Source organism: Passer domesticus, chromosome 7 (genome assembly GCF_036417665.1).
Source record: "Passer domesticus isolate bPasDom1 chromosome 7, bPasDom1.hap1, whole genome shotgun sequence".
NCBI classification, from domain to species: Eukaryota; Metazoa; Chordata; class Aves; order Passeriformes; family Passeridae; genus Passer; species Passer domesticus.
In genome coordinates, this window is record NC_087480.1 from 12760874 (window position 1) to 12784993 (window position 24120).

Here is a 24120-nt window from a genome sequence, read left to right on the forward strand (position 1 = left end):
GGCCGGGAGCCGCGGGGCCCAGCCCCGGAACGGCCGGGAGCGGCGGGGCCGATGTCGGGAGCCGCGGGGCCGATGCCGGGAGCGAGGCGGCTCCTTGCTCAGCTTTGAGCACAGATTTTCAGCTGCGGCCATAGAACCCTCAGTGAGAACCTGCTGCAAGCGCCAGCGCTGTGACAGTGGGTTCTCTACTGAGGGTGACATCAAACGATTCATATTAAAAAAATAAACAGTGCGTTACTTGTATTCTTGTTTTGGTGTATCTCCCATTTTAGGAACGCCGTTAGGACCCGGGGGGCAGCCGCGGAGGGAGGGACACTCCCGGGCTGGGGAAGGCGCGGCCCTGCAGGTCCGGGCGAGTGCCCAGAGGGGCTGCGGCCCCTGTGTCAGACACGGCATCGATACAAACATTTCCTAAGAGGTCAGTGGCCCAGAGCGAACACTCACAGCCTTTGGCTGATGGCTCGACTCGCTTGACATGGCTTTTTGGCCATGGAGGCTTGTGCATGGCCATCAAGGTGCTGACCTTTGTCCTGTGCCCTGTGGGCAGTGTCCTGGGCCCAGCAGGAGCAAACGTGCAGGGTACAGTACAGGTATCTTTTACCTCTCATCAATCTACCTCTCTATCCTCTGCACATATTGACTTGCTCTAAGGGAAGGAGCCATAAAATATTGGCCAGGGGTTAGTTCCTGAGAGAACGTTATGTTGTTACTCTGTCTTTAGACGAAGACTGAAGACAGTAATCAAAAAGGCTATTTTTAACCATGGGTTGATTTATTTGTTTTTCGTGTACAGCTATTGCACCTGGAGCCACTGATGATGGCTTGATTAATTTTCAGTGATTTTTTTTTCCTCCATCTTCCTCCGCACGACTCTTTTGAGTGGCACGAAGTTACATCACAGCCAGCACAGTGTCTGGACTCTGCCCTGCTGGCCCAAGTAAAGGCAGCTCTGGGCTGGTTGGCAAGGTCAAGCATCCGGGAGCCTCGTCTGAGCTGGCCAAGTGGGTGGTAGCTGTGGAGGAAAGAGCTGAAAGGGTTCTTCTGTTCCTTCTGTAGCCATGAGTAGATACAAGCGTGGCTAAACTCACTTTAAGCCACTTACCTTATGCAGGGTGAGCAGAGAAGTGCAGGATAGACAGTGGCCACCCCTGGCTGCAAGTGGATGAATTGGTGGTGATTATTATCCAGCCTCTGGTGGATAACGTCCCTCCATCATTGCTGTGCTGCTGGCTGTTCCACAGCTTGTTTAAAGTCATGTTGGGTGTCCATGCAGTACGGTTATATTGACTTTGTAGTCCTACACTGAAGAAAAAAAATTGATCTGGAGATTTTTAAAATTCTTTTTTGTCTGTGAGCATTGGACAAATGCTGAGGATTCTCCTTTTCTTTGGGCTTGTTACTTGCAGTAGGGGAGAGGGCGTGAGATGGAGTTTCCTTGCCGTATCCTGGGGCTGAGTCTGCCAGTTCTGGACCCAGCAATACCTGCCTTGACTCTTGTACTCCAGCACTTAGTGCTATGGAAATTCAAGGCTGCACAGTTATTGGAGCATTGTGGGAATATATAAGGAACCAAGATATTCAAAATGGATTTCAAGTGGATTTTGAAATCTCACACTTCAGGGATCTATCCTGAGAAAACCTAAGGAAACCCACTGGCAAACCTGCACCAAAGCAACTACTTCTGCAAACCCACTGCTGCCAGTGTGTCTGCCCTATCCAGAAGCCTTTTCAAAATACTCTGCCTCCTAGGATTTTCTAAATATTCTCCATTCGTCCCCATCGTAATTCACACCTTCTTTCTTTTCCCTCTGTGTGACTCAGTAACAGTTACCTCCCTCTTTTATTTTTCCTAGTTAAAGGTCAGCCTGAGCTGTGTATTACAGATGAAAGGGTGCAGCCCAAAGCCAGCCTAGGGGCCCAGTTTGTGTTGTGGATCTCTCCTGAGGGCACCTCTGTTTGCAAATGTGTGCCTTGCAACTTCTGAGAAGCCTACAGAGATTGCTGTTGTTTAGGATAACTTCTGTCATATTTATTATTCAGTTAGTAATTTTTTTCATATTTTCTTCAGAGAAGCCAGTCACTTTCAGGCTGTAGTTTTGAGCCTACTCTGCACCAAGTGTAAGGAATGACTTTTTGTCCTCAGTGCTGAGGAGACGTTTCCCACCAATGCAGATGAAAGTGTCGCTTCCCTTCAAGGATATAGAGGAGAAGAGGGCAGAAAGTGAACTAAATTCTGTTCTCACACTTGAAGATAAAAAGTTGTCAGATTTTCTCCATCCACACATGTTCCTTAAAATCTAATCTCGAGGTATCTTTTCTAATGTACTTGAGCAAACAGCAGATAGATGTGGTGGGAGGGAGTTCAAGGGCGGCTGCAGTAAGCCCTAGGTGTAAATACAACTGTAGAGAAATTAAAAAAAGACAATGTCCCATTGAAGGCAACCCTCTAAGCGACAGAACCTCTACAGGACCCTCTAAAAGGAAAAGACGTGTTCACCATCTCATTTTTCTCTATAGCTCATGCTTTCACCCAGGCAGCCAGGTGGATGTTGACTTCCAGAGCAGATGTCTCCTTCCCCCAGCCTGGATTCCACTGCCTGTGGACAGCGTGGCTGCTGGCACTCTGAAACACCTGGCTCCCCCATGGTTAATGCTCAGAGCTGTCTGTGGCTCTGTGGGTGAAATCTGCAGCATTGCCATGTGTGTCTGTATTTTAGTTTCCAGACAAGCTATGCAGATACACGTGGTAGAAACTTTATATATACACCTTTGAGATGCATACCTATAAAGGGAATACACCAAAATCTTGTAACCTTGTATCAGTTGTAAATAAGGAATGGTATGTCATGTATTTTTTATTCTTTTGAGGGGATTTTATCTATAGGTTGAGAATGTTAAGGGAGTTTACCTCACTGCAGGTGTACCTAGCACTTTTATTGTGATGGAGCACAGACTGCGCCATGATTTCTGAAGAGGCTGCTCTTTAAAGGGAGATACAAAACAACAAGAGCATTCATATAATAGATCATCATTTAAGGTAACATATTCTGCCTGACATGTAGTGTTTTGCACATTTTGAATTGTCTCCTGCCAAAATATTCAGGCCTGCAGCGGGAACCCCTGTTGGGAACACAGGACAGATGGATCTGAATCCAGTCATGAAACTCCCTGGGGCCAGCAGTGTGATGTTAATGATCACACCACAGTAAGATGTAAAACATACCTTTGTGCAGCTCAGTGTAAACAGCAACTCCAGTATTATGATGTAAATGAGAAACCAGCAAGAGATGATGTGTGAATGGAAACACAGCAAGGTGCTCTGAGGGAGCAGGAAGCACAGTGCAAGGGGAAATTCTGCACATTTCAAGTGGAGGTGAAATTAAACCGTGGACTCACTTCATTGTAGAGATAAACTTTAAATACTGCTTGGGCTGATGCCGAAGGGAGGGATCTCACCAAGCTATATCTAACTCCACCCAATGTTCTGGCAGGGAAGCGGGTTACAATTAGGCTTGGGTGCCTGGGTTTACTAGTCAAGAGCTGGAAGATAGCGCCTGGGTCCAAAGGGAAGATAAAAATCCCCAGTAAGCCTTATTCTGATATATCCTGTGGTCCACCTTTCTGCTCAAATCAGGGCTGGTTTTGAAGTTAGGCAGTGTTGCTCAGGACTTAGTCTGAATATCAGTTGTCTTCAAGGAGGAAGATTGTTCTCTTGGAAGGCTTGTTGTAGGGTTTGGGCAACTTCATGATGAAAACATTTGCTGTAACATTACATAAGTCTGAAATGGCACCATGGTTGGAGGGCATGAAAGATGAGAACAATAGGCAGAAATTAAAGGGACTTGAGGCAGTGCCCAAAGGTGCAGAATGTGCAGCTGGGTCCTCAGCTTAATTGCAGAAATCTCTGATGCCCGTTTGGAAGTTCTCCCCTGAGTGGGTAGTGGCAGCTTGCCTTTGAGACATGATTTGCATTGGGTCGGGGCAGAACAGAAGGTGCAGTCAGAGAGCCTGGTGTCGCCAAGGTAATTTAAAAATGTGCTGGGCAGCAGGAGTGGTGCTGTGTCTGCTGCTGGCGGCATTGTAACAGTGATGTGCCTCTTTGTCCCAGAGTTCCCTGTCCTCTTCCTCTCATCTCTAGCAAAGGAGTGAAGGGCTTGCTGGGAAGCTGAGCTTGAAGCTAGAGGAGGTCATACTTAACTAACCTCCTGGAGTTCTTTGAAGATATTACTGCCAGGCTAGATAAGGGGAATTCAGCAGTGTGCTTAGAGTTTCAAAGAGCATTTCACAAAGTTCCACATCAGAGATTAATAGCTAAGGCAAAAGGTAAAGGAAGAGGAGGTAATAGAGGCTGTTGGATCAAAACCAGCTCGAGGGCAGGTATGAGACAATAAGCACAGATGAAAACTTTTCAAGCTGGCAGAAGGCTGTTCTTGGGACTGTTTCAGGATCTCTGTGATGCATAATCCTGACAGCACAAAGGTGCCCCACCATGCTCATGTCTCTCAGGGCAGCCCAGATTTGGCACCACCAGCAGCAAAGCATCCTAGCAAGACCCCCCTCTGACTTCCCAGCCCGGAGTCCTTTCATGTCTCTGCTAGGTGGGAGCAGCTGCCAGCAAGGTCTGGAGTCCCAGGTGCCCCGCGGCTGTGGCAAGGGGTGCCAGCCTGCTGTGCTGCCAGCCTGCTGTGCTGCCACGTGCTGCAGAGCAGCCTGTGTTTGCTGGACCTTGCAGAGAGCCAGCCTGCTCCTCGGGAGCACTGTGTGCCTGTGCGCTGCTGATGTCTGAGCTGCTACTCTGCCTTTGCAGGTATAATTTGGTGTAGGCTCTCCCCATGTCTGGGCACAGCCTAAGCAGATTCACCAGAGCCACAATCTCTTCAATGACTCTGCTAGCAAGTTAAGATGGAGCTCAATTTGGAGAAATGTAGAGTAATTAATCTTGAAGGGGGGAATCAGTCTGGGGAATGTGCCTTAACAGAGTGAGCATTCAGCAGGGGAATGAAGAGAGGGATTTGATGTGTTGGGGGGTTAGTTTCCTTTGGAAAAACCCTTGGAACTCTCTGCCTAGATCACATCTGTTGCAAAAGGGCAAGCAAGAGACAAGGCTGCATTAATGGAGGGACAGGAAAAAAAAAAAAACAAACAACAAAAGAGGCAATATGTCTGTGGCTGGCAAAGGCATTGGGTCCCACCTGGAATATTGTCAGCAGTGCTGGTCACTGTACCAGTGTGTTGTAGCATAAGGCAATAAAGAGCAGCCCTGCAGAACCTGTGCACAAAGGTGAAAGTGCTGGGTTTTCCACTGCAGGCTCCTTCCCACCCCATACATTCATCATCTAAAGAGGAAATCTGAGAAGCACAAATTCCCTTTAACAAAGGAAATTTTTGAAGTAGATTATATTTTTCTACAATTATATGATATATTTTATACAATTATATGTTGTATATATTATATATTATATACTATGTTATATTTCTCTCTGCCTTTCTCTTGCTCTCTTTCATTCATTTCTTCTTTTCTTTTTGGTTTTCCTCTTTTCTTCCTTCTTTCTCTCCTCTCCCCATCTGGGGGTTGATTTATTGTTCCCTAATACATTTTTTCTCCTCCACCCCTGCCTGGGAAGAGAGGCTATTCAGTCAACTTGCTTCTGGGTCCTGAAGAAGCCACATCTCCAGTGAAGGGGCTGTTACAGGCTGGGCAGCAGGATGAATAATACTTTTTTCCACATAGATTTGTATGAAAAGAAATCAAAGTTGTTGCTGTGGAAGAGGAAAAGCTCAGCAATCAAACTGAAGGCAGGGCATGGAATATTACACAAACTGACCATTGAAACTCTCAGATGTGGCTTTCCTTCCACACTCAAAGGAGTTCACAATGTGATGGCTGTTTCAAATCATAAAAATTCAGTACTAAAATCCTCCTTTTTTTTCCCTCTGGTATATATTCAGAGCAAGTTCAGCAAGTTGCTCTGAATTTACCCAGCTATAGAAGACAGCTGATTTCATTTGAGCCATACAAGAGGCAATCTTATTTTGCTTTCTCTTGGATTATGGAAGCATGTCAATCAATGCCCAGGGCCAGTCCATACAACACAGCTGTGCCAGGTAAGAAATGCACTTGTCAAACTGTCAAAAGGCTCATTTCTTCTGCCCCACTCTTAACCAGCCCTGACCACTGAAGGAAGGCTAAGCATTTTAGGCTTGTATGTACATTAAGCTGGAAGTTATAAGTCACTATCCTGACAACACCCGAAATGACAGCAATTAGTAGTTCTCAAAAACAGTGCTTTTTCCTTCCCATTGACTGATACATCAATCAACAGACTGATGCACAAAATGATAAAATAGGCCTCTAATAAGAAAAGGAAAAATCTATTATTCTTGCTTTTTAAATGCCCTGAAGCAGGATTGGTTATTGCTGTAAAATCTGTGGAATTATCCTTACTCTTTAAACTTGCCAAACCAACCTTTTATCCCTTTACATTCTGGTCTATAGAGTAACTTGCCAAAATAATCTTTGGCACCACTGAGGTGAGGATCCACATTGTGCTGCTCATGTAACTTCCCTGCTCATAGAACCATTCATCCCGGAAAGATTTTGACTGGGAACTTGGTTTTTTAAAACTCTTTTAGCTGTTTTTTATTTTTAAATACTTGCTAACTTGCAGGCAATGAAGGTGCTATAATGTGCCATGACAATGGTGGTTGTGGAGAGTGTAAAGAAACACTTAAATAGAAATTACAGCTAGAAATGAAGGCATGCAAGGAAAAGTCAAATTATAGGATTTACCTTCCAGTTCTTAAGGGCAAAGAAATTTCTTTGACCCTTTTCTTGGTTGTAGCTGGGCAAGGGATAGAAATGCCGAGTCTCATATGATCTTAATTATACACTGTGGGTGCCAGCAACTTTCAGGGTATGTGTGGATTCTTGACTGAGGCTCAGTGTGTGAACTCTGTCACTGGAGGAGTATGTCACACACAGAGCTGGGATAGGAGCCATCATTCACAATTCAAACAAACCCCAAGCCCTTCAGAGATGGAACAGAAATATTCAGTTAACCATAAAAACTGTGTCACGATTCTCCATACCCCCATGTCCCTTGGGAACAGAAATACTTCAGGCTGCAAAGTCAGGCCCTTCTTGTGAGGCTTTTTGATGGGACTGGAACCATCAGCTATTCAAACCATTGTACAAAAATCCCACTCTTTTGCAACTCCCAGCAGTTTTTTCTAGACAAGGAGCACTGGAATTTTAGGTTATAGATGCTAGTCCACACTCTCCCTCCAAAACGTCCCTCTTGAGTTCTTGGGTGTCTTGGCAGAGGGAGACTTTGGACACAACAGGTTCTGGAGGTTCTTGCCTTGCCATGGGCTGAAGCCAGCAGAAGAGAAAGGGGAGAGTGCTCAGCACAGGATGCTGATTTTTACTGCTGCAGCAAAAGTGCCTGCTCCCTGTCAAGGTTCAACAAGAAAATCTGCTTGAAAGAGATGGTGTTGGGAAGATCTAATTTCTGTAAATATCTAGTCTTTGTGTGTTGATTGAAGGACTGCAAGACTTTACCCAGGTGTAAGCCCCTCAGTGGGTTTGGCAACAGCCTTGGAGCATGAGAGGTGGTGCAGCTGTCTCCATCTTCCCTCCTGAGCCTCCTGTGCTGCAGTGGGATGGCAGGCAGGCTGCTCCCTCACCCGGGGGACACACCTGAGCTTGGTCTCCCCAGAGGGAATCTGGTTATGAGAAACAGGAAAGTGTCCTTCAGTGTTTCCTCTGGAAGTGAAGTTAGACTGCTTCATGTTCCTACCTGAGCTGTGTCTGGGAGGAGGAGGGCACGTAGAGTTGTTCTTGTGCTCCTCTGGGATTGCATCCTTAGCAGAAAGCTGGGGGGATGTTCCTGTGGCCAGCCCTGTGATGGCAAAATTATTGCTGGCACGGTCAGCTGTGAAGGTTTTGCTTCTGTTCAGAAATAGACTAAAGGTTCAGACCAGAGGGAAAATCAGTTCTGCACATGGTTGTTCACATTGTGGGCTATTTGTACTGTCTTCAGGGGAGGAAGGTCTGCTGTGCAAATCCATCCTGTCCTAGCAATTTAGAAGAATTAGAGGGAACATATTGACTTACTCAAAGAACAAATGCAAACATTTGGAGATAGCCTTTTTTTCCCATTAATATTAGGAAGTACCAGCAAAGATTTTCATGTTTGTAAATTATAATTTTCTTAGAGCAAGCCTTATGGAAAAATAAAGCTTTTTTTAAAATGAAAGATGTTATGGAAACTGTTACAGCTCTGATCCTCACTCTTGCTAGAAAACAGAGGTAGCAACAGAAGAGGAGAGTAAGCACTAAAGGTCAGGTATGAGCCACTGGAAAAATGATGTGTCCTCATCAGAGTTTTTTTTGGCTTCCTGAGGTCCCTCCCTGCCTTTCCAGGCAAGAGAGTTCTTTCTTCATTACTCTTGTGTGGATCTGTCCTCTGATGGCTGAACAATCTCTTCCCAGCACTAATCAAACATGAGAATGATGACTTTGCTTGTGAGGATCACATCTGGCCAACCACTGTCATCTTTGTCCTGCTTGCCCTAACTCTTGACTTGGAGGGGGAGAGTTTGGCATTTCAGTGTATGAAATGCCAGCTGGGATCAAATCAATAGCATTGATTTAATCTTGTGTCTCCAAAGAGTTGGGATTTTCCTTTAATTTTTTTTTCTCTAGCTCTATTCTTTGGGAAGTAGAAGAGTGAAACAAAGGCACTGAGTGCTGCCAGTGGTCCTCAGGCACAGGAGCCAGAGCCAGAGCTGCAAAGGCCTCCATGAGTTTGAATAGCTTTACTCTTGTAGGACTAAATCAGCTTTGGATGTAGGAGCTTGATTTTCACTTTCAGGGTTGGTTTGGTTCACTGTTTGTGAGCCCCAACAGGACAGAATGCCCTTGCTTGGTGGGACCTGCAGCCAGCCCAGGGCCAGATGCCCAGCTGGTGTAGGTGACCTCAAACCTTAGAGACTCCAGCCAGGTTGCCATTGCTGACATTTTGCTCTATATGTTTTTTGACAGATGATAGTCATAATAATGGACTATTAAAGGCAGTCACTGGTGATTTTTCTGTGGGCAGAGCAAGCAGCAGTACAGGAGGTTCTTAGTGCAGCCCCTTGCACCTATGGAGCAGCAGCAAAGCTGGGAAGAGGGGGCTGCACCCCTTGCTGCTCTGCTCCCTGCTCCTCAGGGCAGTATGGACATGTAAATCCTGCTGTGGAGCAGTTGCAGTTTATCATGTTAAGGCCTGTGGAGTGGTTATGGATGCTAAAGTCATGCCAAGATCTTCCTATGGACCTGTTTGTTCATGAAATATCAGAGGGCAGCGAAGGACAATTCCTAGTGAGGCAACTAGAGTAAAATATAAATGGAAAGATGCAAACTTGATAACACAAATGAGTTTACTTTTTATACAACAGCTGTTGTTTGACCCAGGAGAAAGAATAATATTAAAGAATCTGAGGGGAAAAAATAAAGTAGTCTAAAAATAAAACACAAATAGCAATAGCAGCTGCTTGAATTGTATTTCTAATATATCAGTGTTTACAGCTCTCTCCTCCAGTTGACCCAGGAGTCTTATAGAAGTGGCTGGTAAGGAAGAGCTGAGGAGGAATGTGAGCAGAGGTGATGGAGAGGCAGAATTGATCCTGGTTAGTGTCAGTGTGTGTCCCGGGCAGAGCAGTCTGAGTGAGGGGATGTGGACAGTGTCACTCAGGGGCTCAGGGTCAGAGGCTCTCACTGCACTGTGGGACATTTCTGCACTTGGGAATATCACTGGAATGGGGTACAGTAAAACTACTAAAATAAATAAAGTAATCCAAAGTTATGTTGCTGCTGAATCCCCACTTGGAGGGAGGTTTCTGGGTTGCATTAAATTGGTGTCCTGTGTGTACCTGTGCCAGATGAGGAGCTGAATTTGTGTAAGGGTGGTGGGTGAGGTTGCTGGGATGTAAATGCAAGGCGAGTTTCTCACTCTGTAGGCTCGGCCAGTGGGAAAAATACTACCTAGAAAAAAGGGAAAAAAGATCTTGACTTTACAGTTCTGCAGGCAGTGGTTTTGGACTGGCAAGCTCGGGCTGTTCAGCCACGACTGCGTGCCCAGGTCTGATTTGCAGCAAGTGGTAAACACCTCTTCTTTAACAAGCGGTCTCTGACAGGGGCTTGAGTTGAACACAAAAAAAATCAGGCATTCCTTCATTGTTTGTGAACAGTTGGGCTGGAAGTGGCCCAGTGAGACTGTGAGAAACACTGACTGTGCTTTGCTTTGTGTGTGAGGAGCTGTGCCGTGGGCTGTGCGGCGCTGGAGCCCGGGCAGGCACGGCGCAGCTCCCAGCGTCCTGTCCGCAGTGCGCGCTACAGCAAATAACACATTTTTATTTTTATACAAATGTACATAACTTCATCCATTTCTTGTGGCTGCTCTGACAGGAAAAGGAAATTTATGACGCACATCACCCATTTGTTTGGCACAGGCAGTGTTTATTGCTGAGGGAGGCATTCTCATGGAATTGATTGCACAATTTCCTCTTGGTGTACTGTTTTCAAGTAATATCCCAAGACCTTGGTGTACTAAGATACAGAGGCACTTCTTTAAGGCCCACAGAATACTACAGCAGAGGAAAAAAAGAAGCCATGTAGTGGGAAATAAAATGGAAAAATACCGTTTTAATTACACTGTAAATCTGTGGCTCTCTCCACTCCGCCGGGAGTGTCTGTGAAAACACCCATTCCCCATAGGTTAAATTTCTAGGTTTCTCCACAGAACTAAGAACAGCTTTGGATTTTATCATTGTTCCATTTTCACAGGTATGAAAGGTGGGGGTTTTGTCCAGGGTTAGTTGTGGTTCATGCTTCAGGCATGCCTGAATTATGAACATGTGGTGGGGAGAGAAATTCTGCACTTTGGGAAAAGAGAAAGGTGTATGCTTAGTGTGATGGCTTGCTGAAAGACTGGGGTTGTTGCTTGTCCTAACAGGCAAAAAGGGCGTGAAACCATTAATATCACAAAAAGCAAGATGAGAGGGGTTGTTGCCTTGATTCAAAGAACTGTGTGCCAATATATATTTTAAACACTGTGAGTGCCACACAGTATAGAAAAAGAGAGAGAAACATCTGTCCTGTAAGAGGGCTCTTGGCTTTGTTGGTCTCGTTCTTTTAAATTTAATTTTCCTGTTTTTTAAAAAAATATTTAATCTGCCCATGCACAATCATTTGTACCAAATCTTTGGTATAATAGTTGTCTCATTTGCATGTGGAAAGGCACGGAGTTGGATGCTTGCACACAAAAATGTGCCAGCTGATGACAGCGGTTACAAGCAATCATGGACTGAAGATTGCAACCAGAAAATTTAGAGCTCTTTTGTTCAAAGATGACTCAACGTTTAGGGACAGAAGAATGGTGGTGTGTAACATCATTTATGGACAATAGATTCTGCTCCCTTCCACTCTGTAGGGAATGTCAGTCACAACTCCACACATGTCTACATGCTGAAGGTACACATCTGCTTCTGAAAGAGGTGGCTGATGAATAACTTTTCTTCTTTCCTGGTTGCCTGGTGAATGGGTCCTCACCTGCTTCACTCTTCTATTTTTTTGAAGGGGAGTTTGACAGCCAGCATTGCTTTAATTTCATAATTTCACTTCTCTGGTGTCTCCCTTAGTTTCTGCTAACCTCACAATCTTTCTTTTAGGCTCCAGATGAAAGCAATCTCCTCCTAAGCTTCTGTTTTCACACTTCTGAAGGCAGCTTCCTCATCTCAGCCTCCTGATGCTCCTCCTCAGGGCTGGAGGCTGGGGACCAGCTTGTGCCCCAAGGTGCCCGTGCTGCAGCTCGGGGTGTGCAGCTGTGTCAGGGGCTGCAGTGGGTGTTTGCTAGCACAGAGGAGGAAGGCTCACTGATGATGGCCTTTTGTATGTGCTGACCTCTGAACCAGAAGCAAGGCTCAAACCTCAGAGGAGACTGGTTATTAATCAAATCAGGGACCAACTGTGACTCAACCCTCAGATCCCCAGCTGAGGTTGTGTCCATGGCTGATTAAAAGAGGAAAATATATTTAGCTATTTACAGCTGTATCTCCCTCTGTGAGAGGACAAGGCACCATGGATAAACATATTTATATTTGTTAGATGTGCAAATTGTGGTTCCTTTGAAAACCTCACAGTTTATCATAAAGTCTCAGAAAGCACAAGGCTGTTTACTGACACTGCAGAACTTCCCGGGACTGCCCTGGACATCTCTGCTTGGAGTGTTTGACACAGGCATGTCCACAGGGGGCTGTGCCCAGGCACTGCCATCTGCACATGAAAGACTAAAGGTGGCTCCCAGCAGTCCTCTGCAGGAGATAATTTTCTCCCTCAATTAGGTTACACTTTCTAGATGCTGCACTTCAGAAGCCTACACTCTTCCCAAGCCCAGCTCTACAGTCAGTCAGTGGCGAGCAGAACATACAAACTTTCTATTGCTAATATATTTCACAGTGCTGTGTGATATTAGCAAACTCCAAATAGCTGTCAGGACCTCAAGGTATTCTGGAACATCCTTTGATGTTACAAAGTAATGCATTTTCCATATTATTCCTTTGAACACATTATATATGCAAAGTCTAGTACTTCTTATGGGAGAGGTGGAATTATCATACAACAAAATATTTTTTCCTCTAGTTCTTTCATGGCTCATAACATATAAAGTTTCTTCTTAAAATCCAGGCTAGGAACTCAAACTTAATTTATTCAGTATTGAAAACATTACAGGGCATAAATCAGTTCAATTTTTAAAGTTCCTGTATGATATTTTCAGAGCAGCCAAATTCCTTCATTCGCCTGGACTCCTTCCAAAATTCTGCCAGCGCTCATGGAAATCTAAATAACTTTGGAGAAAAAGCAGGTTTTCTGTGGAGGCTCAGATTACCCTGTCACCCTTCCTCCACTGCAGACAGGCCTCTGATAAACATGGAGAATAGGGACAGGGAAATTACTTCATTACTTCATGTCCTTTTCAATTACAAACATCAAGGAGTCTGAGCCTCCTGCCAGCTCATGCCCCAGACCCTTGCAAATTTGTGGCTTTCAAAAGCCAACAGTTGCATTTCCTTTGCCAGCAGGGATAAGTGATAGGAAGCGAGCAGGGGAGCTCACTTGAATTTTATTTCTGAGTGTTATTTAAAAAAGTTTCAAATCTCAGCTCTGTTTATTTAAAGTAGGACTCCAGCTGAAATGTAAGTCTGTGAACCAGAGAAGTGATCAAAACAGGACTGCACCTTCTTTTCTTTTCTGAGAATTAATCACTCAGTGGTGGTGTGTTGCTGTAATTGTTCTGTGATCACTTAACCTGGAAGCAGTACTTCCAAAGAGCTTTGGAATATTCTCCTGCCGGCATCTTCAGATCTACTATTTGTACCATTCACCTATTTTCACAGCACATGAGGCTAATGCATTGTTTTTCTACCATCTTTGCTTTGTGGTTTGATTTACACCTAAGAAACAGGTGTATTTTCTTTGATGTAATTTTTCCTTTATTGATGAACTAATGTTACAAAGCCAAGGCTGTTTCAGATCTTACTTAGAAACTCTGCTATTGCTACAAAAAAACCCCAAAAAACAAAAAAAACCCCAAACCAAACCAAAACCAAAAAAACAAGCCAAAGCCCCCCCCTGAACAATCAAACATAAAAAAGGAAAACCCAGCTTCAGAACATTGTGTTGCAGAGGTGGGGGAAATGTTGCAGGAGTGAATCTGATTTTTTTCTTCAAGCATAAATCTTACAGGCTCAGCTTCCACTCAGTTTTCAGGTCTGTGCTAAAAGTCACTGAAAGAGAAGCCTGTGTTTGGATTAACCACAGGTGTCTGTGTGTAGCTCTGGGAGGGTTTCCTGTGGTTATTCTGCTCCTCTGGTTTTTTACAGGCAGATTCCACTGTGGGCTCAGGTCACTTGGTACCTGGACTGGCCAGATGTCTGCACTGCAGTGGTGCATGGCCCTTGTGACCATTGCTGTGATCAGGAGGGAGGGCAGGGACACAAGGACCAGTAAAAAGGTTGTGGGGTTCTTTGGCACCTCACATTTCAGTTTTGCTTTCATAAGAATTCAGAAATCCAGACACTGTTGTGAAATGAAGCTGAAGTGGGTATGGGTAGAGCAAACAGCTGATGACATGGAAACCAAGAGGCTATCCATGAATTCTAGATAGAGCCTTCCCCTGGTTTTACTTGTTTCTTACTTGCACATTACTTGAATACTTCTCTTGAAGTCAGTGGCAATTCTTTTAAGTGAAATTGAAGTGTGGGGAGTTTTTAGTTGGAAGACTTGCTATCACAGCTTCATCCCTTGGCTACAGCTCTTCTGGATTCAGACTGTGTGTGGGTACATCTGCCTCTCTGTGTGTGTGTGTGTGTGCATTTGCTTCTTGAGATCCTCTGCTACTTCTTGGGCCATAAATATTGTGTGAACCACAACGGAGGCCTGTCTGCTGCTGGTATCAGCCCAAGTGTGGAAGTACATAAAACAAAAGAAGTACTAAGGAAAAGTTCACCACACTTGGAAAGTCCCAGCTGGCCAAGCCTGGGATTTGGGAGCTGCCTGGAATGAATGATCTGTACCTGGAATAATTTTGTCTACCCACTGACTCTCTAACATATGATGCCAAAATTGGGTTGGTGGTGGCTTTTTTTTTTTTTTTTAATTTTTTTTTTAAAATTTTTTTTATTGCACAATGCTACGGTTGCAGTGATACAGATATTTTTTAAGTAATGGATTCACTATAAGCAATTTTTCCCTTTAAGAAGGAAAACTACAGATGGACTCTCATTGTATCTGCTGATATATAATAAGGAAAGGTGTATCACCCCAAGAATGTCTATTGCTGTGACAAATCACAAGAAGGGGAGAAAGACAGTGCCTGCTAAATTTAGCCTGTAGAAATCCATACATTCCAAATCCATGGAGTGAAATACTGTTTGCAGAGAAATATGATTGAAACATTTCTGGAAATATAACTCTGCTGGCTAGTTCACCACCTGGACTTAGTTTTCATATTGTAGGAGAGTAATTAAATTTTTATTATTTTTAAATTACAGCTCCCCCCAATTCCAAAATATCAGTTCTCTTGTCTTCCCACTGAAGCAAGCACTGTTAAGCTGCTATAACTTTTAGAGCATGAAAGCAAATGTTGTAAAGAGGTCACTGTAAAGGTCACGCAGCAGGTTTGATGTGTCAGTGGATAAATGATGGGATCACATCTGGAACAGTTTGGTGAATAAATAAAATGTGAAAGCTCATATATCACTGCCCACCTTCCAATCTGTAAGGGAAAGAGAAAATAAATTCTCTAATAACCTTGTAAAGCACATAAAAGATATTGAATAAACTCTTGAAATTTTGTGACTAAAACTGTCTGTATTAAATAATGATTTTAAGACTGGCAAAAAGCTTGAAATACAGTATGAGTCTTCCTTGTAAAATGTTGTTTTATTTTATGGTTTATTTATTAGACTATACTTGGATAGCTTTGAAAAATATAATTTTGAGCTTAACTATGTGTTATTGAAACACTCTTCCTTTAGATATGTCCCCCAGAGGTATTTTATATTTACACTTAGGGAAAAGAATTTTCAATTTTTATTATGCAGTGCTGCATTATTGCTCATACTGCCACTATATTCTGCCTTCTGAAAGTAACATTAATATATGCATATTTTACTGCCATTACCTTCAAAAGGCCTTAGAAAACCCATAGGTCTAAAATAATTTCTCTAAGTTGGTCATTACCGACTACTGAATTAAGATACAACAGGCTGTATATTGTTTTACTGGGCCATTAATAATAAGCCCCTGTGAGCTGTAAGACAGTAAGCTAGAAACGGAGTCATTTTGGGCACCAAAGGAATGTACAGTATTAATAAAAGGCTCGCAGAAACCTGCTCTGGAGTGTGAATGCTCTGGTGTTGGATGTGGGATGCAGGCGGGGGTGGGTTTGATCTGAGCACCGGCAGGGAGCTCCCTGGGGCCAGGGGCAGCGTGGGGAGGAATCACACTGCTGAGGGGTCACTCCACGCAGGGTGTGTGAGGTTCGGGCACTGCCAGCACCACCCAGAGCTCTGCTGCCCCTTTCCTCCCCGGCACGGGCCATGGCAGTGCCCCAAAGGCACACAGAGCCACCCTCTGCTGCAGGCACTGGGGTCGGGGCAGGCACTGGGTACCCCCAGACTCAGCATGTGCCGGGGGAAATCAGACAAATCACTCACAGCACTGCCTCTGCTTTGCTGGGAAGCAAGAGCTGAAGCAGTGCCCAGTGCAGCCATGGAGAAAGTGCCTCATCTACTTCAGCCAGAGACACCTGGGAGCAACAGGGTGAACGCTTGGTTTTGGAATTGTGGGTGCAGGGAACTGTGGGTGGATGTGGGGTAGGTGGGTTCTTGGGTAGTTCTTGCAGAAACCTGAAATGTCACCACCACTGCTTGTTTGACTCCTGCCTTTCACACGTGCAGTTCAAGGCATTTAGCATCTGGATGATGCAGGAAGATCTAAAAATAAATGTAGACAAAGTCTAAGCTGGTTATATCCACAAAGAGAGCTTTTATTCTGAAATACCATTTTACCTCTAACCTTTAAACTACACTTGGAAATCTCAGATCACCTTGTAACATTGCTCAACCTCTCTGAATTTGCTGCCAGGAATCAAATCAATGACTTACCAGAAAACTTTATTTTCCCAAATACAATGTTGTTGAGGATAAATTAATCCTGCAATTTCTCCAATTCATTTATTGAGCTCCCCCTTCATGTGGGTTTGGTTTCATGTCCCTGTCAGCTGTTCTAAATATCTTATTCCTTTGATGAGCCGAAACCTCTTCAAATACCCAGCTCATACTTTATAGCAAACTTAGCTCCATTAAATTTTTGGCAAATGTATGGTCATGTGGTTTTTGAAGACAGCCATATTTAATGAAACTCTGTGCAGCTTTTTTCCTCAGAGGAAAGGTAATTTAATGTAGAGAAAGAATTTTATACTTTAGCACTGGTTTCTGATTCCCTGAGCAGACCAGCAAGGGTGTCAGTCTTGCCAGAGGAACCCGGAGCTTTGGGCTTTTCTCTTTGATTTTCCTGTGAAGGATTCCAGTTACTCTAAGGATGAACAGGAGCATGTGAAATTCTCCACAGAGGGTGACAGAGTTGGGGCAGAATGTGACACCTGTTCTAAGGCAACAGAGGTTGTAAAGGGAACAATTTCTTTAGCAGACACAAGATGAGGTGCTGTTTTGAGACAGTCTTGGCCAGTGCAAGTGATCCATGAGTTTCTTTGCAGAAATTAAACTTAGTCCTTAGTCAACTTTATTCAGCTTATATTTTTCTTTTTGCAAGTTGAATTTTATTCGTCTGGAAATTCATCTGGGAATCTGCACCCAGGATGGCCATGGGGGACAGCCCGTGAAGAGAGGGACATGACACAGACACTGCCTGTGTGATGACAGAGAAAGCATCTCAGCATGAGTGCCTATCAGAAGCTCATTATTTGTTACCAGCTGATGATTTTGTTATTATCTGCTTCAGAGGTGCAACCTCTACTTTCAGCAGTGAGAAGCTTTGTGGTTTTGGATGTAATCAGGGCTTCAACCCTCAGCTGAGAGCCTGAAGGCTACACATCTTGTGTCCAAGTCCCCCAGGCAAACCCTTTCAGGCTTCATCCTCCCTCCTCTCACTGCTGTGGGGGGAGGCAGGACCCAGCCTTAAGTCAAGTGGTTCAAAGTCCATAAACCAACTATTGCAAGCCTACCCTGAACATTGTTCTGCACACAGCCTTGTTGGTGGCAAATAGTGAAGCTGGGAAGAAAAGCCAGGAGCCCTCATTTCATGGCTGGATCTCTGCCTCTGCATTCCAGCCCAGCACAGGGCAGTGTCTCTCAGATTTCAGTAGTGGCTAAGCACAGAAATATCACAGTTCATCTGGCCCTAATCCCACAGTTCTTTGCCCCACTCACACCCTCACTGTATTTTTGGTGCCAGTTACTTGTTTGCTGTGGGATGTCTTCAAATTCCCTGTACTTTTCTGAGAATTTTTAATCTTGAGGGAATGTCTGGGTTTAGAGACGTGCCCAGCAGAACAACTGTGCTGTGAAGAATATGGTTTTAATCAGAGTGAAGCAATTCTTCTACTAATTATGTTGTGTAGTGTGTGTGATAGAGGAGAACTTGTTCAGTTTTCTCTTCCATACTATGTGAGCTTTTGTATTTTCTATTCTCTGCCAGAAGCTGTCAAATCTTTTTGAAATTCAGTTGAAATTCAGCTGTCCTTGCAAACAAGAAGAGGTTAACAGATGATAGTCTAGGCTCAAGGAAAATCATGAAACTGAGGAAGAAAATATGAATCTTTCAGAATTATAATGATCATGGCAAATACTCAAAATTTGAGCTGGTGCCATGCTGTTAGAAGATCCAATCATTTTCATTTTGAAAGATTTCAGCACATTTACAAACTGTGGTCAGCTAAACATGCTGCTAAATCAATACCTGAAACACTTTTTAGCTTTTTCAGCTTAGTTCTTGCATCTGCCTTTTCTGGGGGAGGGTTCAGGTCTTCTAAAATTTACTGTAACATAACATATATGAGGTGAGATGTGATGCCTGGCTGAGGGGAGGATCAGCCCAATAATCCATGGTAGGGCTACATTATGGTTCTACAATCCCCCATCCATCCTTGTCAGGTCCGTGTGCTTGAAATGGGAAGTGGTAGCCATTGGAACATGTAAGATTAATAGGTGATGTGTGTGTTAATTACAGGATCATAGATGTTGGGTTTGGAATGGCCTTTATAGACTGTTGAGTCAAATCCCTGGGATCTCTTGTGGTTTACCCCAGGTATTTTCCCTCTGAGAGTGCTCGCTGGCGTCAGCTGGGATGTGTCTGTTGATAATGCTTGTGCTGCTTCTCTCTTCAGACTGCTACACTGTTGAATTACTGTTCCTGTTGGAAAGTTTTTTCTTGTTATCTAATCTAAACTTGCCCTTCTTTAATTTAAAGCCATTACCTCCTGTAGTACATTGCACTTGGCCAACCTTAAATAAGTCTTTCTTCTCCTTTACATTATTTCCTCTCAAGTATTAATTACCTCCAACACTTCTCTTTATTTCTTTAAGCTATTTAGGTTAACTTCCCTTAACCTTTTTTCGAACCCTCCTCTCAAAAGGTTATGTTAGCTGACATATTGTCTTGAAAATGTTAACTGTTGCTAAAAGGAGTTCTTACAGAGCACACTCCTACCGAGTGTGCAGCTGGATAAATACATGGTGACCTTTTTTCTAGGACGTCTCGTGGCCATAGCATGGTCATGTAGATGATTCTTAACCACTGATTTCCCAGCAATTTACCTGGTGTTCTCTGTTTTGTTTGCAAATAAATCGGGGTCTGCTTAACAGTAAAGGAGCTGACCTGAGAAGTAGCCAATATGATTGCTCAAAACCCAACATGAAAAACTGAGAGAGGCTGGATGGGCTGGCAGTAGAATCTGAATTGTGACCTTCTAGAGCACAGGCTGTGTCCATTAATGCCTCAAGATTACTGAGGGAGCGTGGAACAGCACGGAGGGTTTAATGCTGTGCACTGTTCTCACTTAGGGGCTCAGAGAGGCTTGCAGCCTTGTTGGCTCTCAGACCCGAGTGCTGGAACCTGTCTGTGGTCAGGACACTTCAAAAGCACTTTGGTGGAAATTCAATTGCATAACTGAGGTTTGCAACTGATATGGCCCCTATAACAGAATGGCTTATAGTGAAGCTGTCCTCTGTCCTGCCCTTGGTAGGGTTATTCCTACCAAGAAATTACTTCTTCCAGAAATTCAGAGGAAAGTGTCTGTGCTCTCCTGGGTATATGGGATAATTTTGCTGCTTCTAATGCAGGGTACTTATGGAAGAACTGGTTGGAATCTGGTCCTTAATCAAGAATCATTATGGCAGGAGTAAAAAGTTTTGCTCTGCTAGTCTGAGCAAGGGACATGTATATGAGGAGAAATTATGTTATTCCTTTAACAATCCATCCATTAAACTCCACACGGGAACATCTGTTTCCTTCATATTCTTCACAGAGGATGGGGGTTTTGCTCTCAAAGACAAGGAGCTTTGCTATCACGTTGTATATTTTATTCTGTTCCACTCTTTCACTTTTTCCAGAGTACATTTGAGGTGTTATTTGAAACCTGTCAGAAAAGGGCTCATCTCTTACAGCGTCGGCTTCTTGTGTCGCCTCTGAGACCCTCCAGTGTTGCTTGTTCCATCAGGGAATTAAAACATTCAAATTGATGCAAGCAAGATGAGAACAGGCTGAGATTCTGGCAGAGTGGTTTTTGTTAACAGTTGTTCTCAGGCCAACAAAATTTGAGGACCCCTGTGTTTGGGGCAGAGTAGAATTTGTGAGAAGGCACCTCGATGTCACACATGCATCCCGTTTGCTGGCTGACAAAAGCTGCATATCCAGCGTGCTCTGCTTCTTCCATGCCTGACAAGCAGCTCCTTGGGATCTTGTTTTAGAAGCATATGAACACTGGTAAAACTGAGGTTTGCTGAATTCTTGCCCAGAGCTTTTCTGACTCATCATATGGTATATCCACATGTAACTCATTTTCCCAGAAAATCTTTACTCCAGACCTCAAAGAGGATACAGGAATGAATGAAGAGTTGCTGTTTCTTTTCTAAAAGTTTATGTGGAAACAGATTCTTTCCTATTTCTGTGGTCTTGATTGCATTTTCAAGCCTAGTGCTACTCTTTGTGCTGTTTTAAATCCTGTACTTGAAAGAGTTCCAGAATAATGGGAAATCCTTATAGTAGTTGTGCAGCTGAAATCAGCAGGTGACAGGTAATAATTTGGTGTAAAAAGGCAAATGAAGATGTATTTATGAATATGCCATTCTCTCAGGAAAGTGAAAATGCAGCCCTTCTTTATTTTTTTAAAAACTTTCTTCTGTGCCATATTATAAAAGACCAAAAAAAAAAAAGTCTAATTCTGATCTCCAGATCACTTTGCATCAAATGTTTTACCCTTGCAAGAGCTGTTTGCTTTTTCTGATAGAAGCCAACTGGCATAACCTTCCAGTCAGAAATGAAGCATGGAGGAGCTCTGTGGTGGCCCTGGGCCTGGCTGGCTTAGTGATGTTGTTTTCAGCTACCAGTTGTGAGCCTTGATCTCCTGTTGCTCCAGTGTTTTCTTCTTCCAAGGTATGTTATTTTCTGCCATCATGAATTGGTGATCCCTGCTGTGGTAGTACAATTTCTGTAAGGAATTCCCTAAAGGGAAAATTCAATACTACTTTTGAATCCTAAAGCTGAAAATATCTCATACATCAGTGCTACTTGACCACTGAACACTTCCCTATGCAGAAACAGCATAATGAGGCCAGGACACCAGGGCATATAATGCTGAGGAATCCTGGAAAATCCTTTATTTCACCAACCTGGGCAAAAGTTTGGGGAGTAAATTTTTTGCATCACAGGTTAAGACGGCTGGTTTCTCTCCCTATGTAGGAAATTCCAGAATTTGGTGCAGAATCAGCAATCCCAGGACATATGGAGTATTTGTGATGAGTGCACGTAGCTCTGTCTGGGCACTGGAGCCTCCTCAGTGGGTACAAAGGGAGCAATTGTGGAGTACAGCTCAGTGTCCTGCTTACTGGGCTGCTCCCTGCAGAGGGGAATTGTGGAAATGTGGTGTTACTGCTCACGTTGGATACCTGCACCACAGCAGCACTGTTTGGTAAAGCAGCCACCTTTTCAAGCTCCCAGAACTCCTGATTTTGCAAACCTCCTGATGTCTGCCAACACACATGCACTTCTAGTCCTGTCCCACAGAAGCCAGAAATCACTGAATCGTGCAGAGACATCTCTAGAGGATCATCTTTGGCATATAAATGTTCATACAGAATGTGAGAATGGGAAAAACAAATGTGGCACCCTCTTGAATGGGTTGATTTATGATAGAAGAGGAGTTGGGAAGTACAAAGCTGCCTTCTGGGAGCAGCTAATTTCATGTTTTAGTTGCCTGTAAATAAGTGTGTTTCAGATAAATGCACCCATCGAGCTGACTGCACGTTTCATTACTGGGAGGATTAAGCCAGTTTAAAAGATTTAGGAGACTGCTGTGCCAAGTTCATGTTTTTTAAGAGTGAGGACTGCCAAGCCCTGTGGGTGTAAGAGCTACTTTGGAAGCACTTTTATGAACTATTCCTGATGCATATCTTCAAAATATTTAAAGCAACACCTGTCATAGGCCGTTCTCTCTTTATCCTCTCTTCATGCCAAGTAATGGTGCCACGTGGTTTCTACAACTGAAATAACTCTTGGAATACAACATCCTGCAGTTCAGTGTGCAGTATATGTTGGCAGGACTTCTCTTTTTCCTTTTTTTCCCCTCCAGGATTTCTACATATTGGGTATGAGTGCTAATAAACTGCTTGGGAGCCACTATTATTGTGTTAATCTGGATTTGGCATTGAAAGGATATTAAAGCTATTCCATTATCAGCCTGGTGAATATAAAATACCGTGGACTTTTAAATATTTACATTATTGCAAGGTTCAGGCCCAAAGGTATGAGGGAGCTGTATTCAGGCCTCCCACGCTGGAGTCTTGGGTGTAAAGAGGGATTTAGCCTCCTGACTATGCAGGATTATCACATCCTGTCTCCCTATATAATGAATGGAGAATAAGGGATTTTGTTGACTAAATTATGTGCTTATAGCAAATGATAATTTTTTTTTCCACTGGTTTTAGAGGGAAATGGTGTCTGAACAATAGGTTAAGCCCTTCTCATTATTCTAGATGCAGCCACCTGAAAATTTCTTCACTTGACATCCTTGAGTTCAGGTCTGTACCAAGGTCAGGCTGTGCAGAGCTTCAGTTTGGAGTCCCCTGAGCCCAGACTTCAGGTTGTTTTACCTGTTTTTCTCAAAGAGCACTCAAAAAAAGAGGAAAGCTTTTCCAGAGCAGTTGTTCCTACCAACACCATCATGTTCTTTTAGGGTGTGTCTAGGCATTTTACCCAAGAATTCTTTTTGTTGCTCTCTGTACCTGGTGGTGTAGGCTGGGGGTCGTTGCCACAGCCTGATGTTGCTTCTCTGTGCTGTGCAGAACCTCAGAACACACTGTAGGCCATGTGAGCAGTAATATGTAAATCATCATTAGCATATGTTTATTGTTTCTTTTCAGAAAATCAGATTTAACTAATCAGCCTAAGTGAAACATATGCTGAAATTAATTAAAGTTTGTTTTAAAATAATTTGCATGCTTATTGCTTTTAACTGATTGTAATTGGGGCTTTTGAATACTTTTTAACAGACAGAGTCACCTAGGTTGAGCTTTTCAAAGCATGCCCTGGCATGTCGCCATCCATCTTCCACTGCTGCCTAAATGATCTGTGTTGCACTGAGTTCCCAACCCCACCAAATCACAGTGAAAAGAAGGAGCATATCACTGCTCCCCATTCTGCCATGGTGGTTTTGTAACGAGTACAGTTGCTGAGATATGTGTGCCATGATGAAAGATGTGATGATTACAGAATAACAGAAGACAGCAGAGCTTTTATGAATAATACACAGAGCTGACAGCATTGCTCGAGCATCATGTGTGGTGGAAGGTCTCATTGTTCTGGCAGGATTGCTCACCTGCAGACATAAATTCCAGCCACCCATAGCATCCCCGCTGGACAGCACTGGGGATGTCAAGACTGTCCAAGACACCCGTGGTGTGGGGTGGCCCTACAGGTAAGTGCCCTGGCCAGCCCGGCCATGCAGGAGCTGTCTGACACTCTGCTTTGAGCCTGGAGAGAGCCAGCTGGCTCTGCAGGCAGGGGCATTTAGGGTGGGGAGGGACTGGCATCCTCTCAAGTTCTGCCCCAACAGGCAGCATGGCTCAACTGGCTCACCCCACTTGTCTCCTGGAATCCAGCAGAGGAGCCAAAGGCAGCAGCAGCCTTGCCAGAGCACGCTGGTGTCTCACTGGCAGGCTCAGCCAACATGCCTGGGCTCTGTGTCTGGTGCTGCTGCTGGCTCACTGCTGAGCACTGGGCAAGTCACTCCTGTTCTGCTCTCCCTGCTTTTCTAGCTGAAGGAAATAGCTGGCTCT

At 44.0% G+C, this 24120-nt stretch overlaps 1 long non-coding RNA gene across 2 annotated transcripts in view; it reads left to right on the forward strand.

The window, feature by feature from the left end:
• Positions 1-325: 325 nt before the first annotated feature.
• LOC135304097 (uncharacterized) overlaps positions 326-24120 on the forward strand; it is a 29884-nt gene continuing 6089 nt past the window's right edge. Inside the window, exons 1-3 of one of the 2 annotated variants that reach the window (XR_010365539.1) lie at positions 326-418; positions 2919-3037; positions 5950-6105. This is a non-coding gene — a long non-coding RNA (uncharacterized LOC135304097). Of the gene's footprint in view, positions 419-2918; positions 3038-3299; positions 3374-5949; positions 6106-24120 lie in introns of those variants that run through there. The other variant, XR_010365538.1, reaches the window with a different exon arrangement.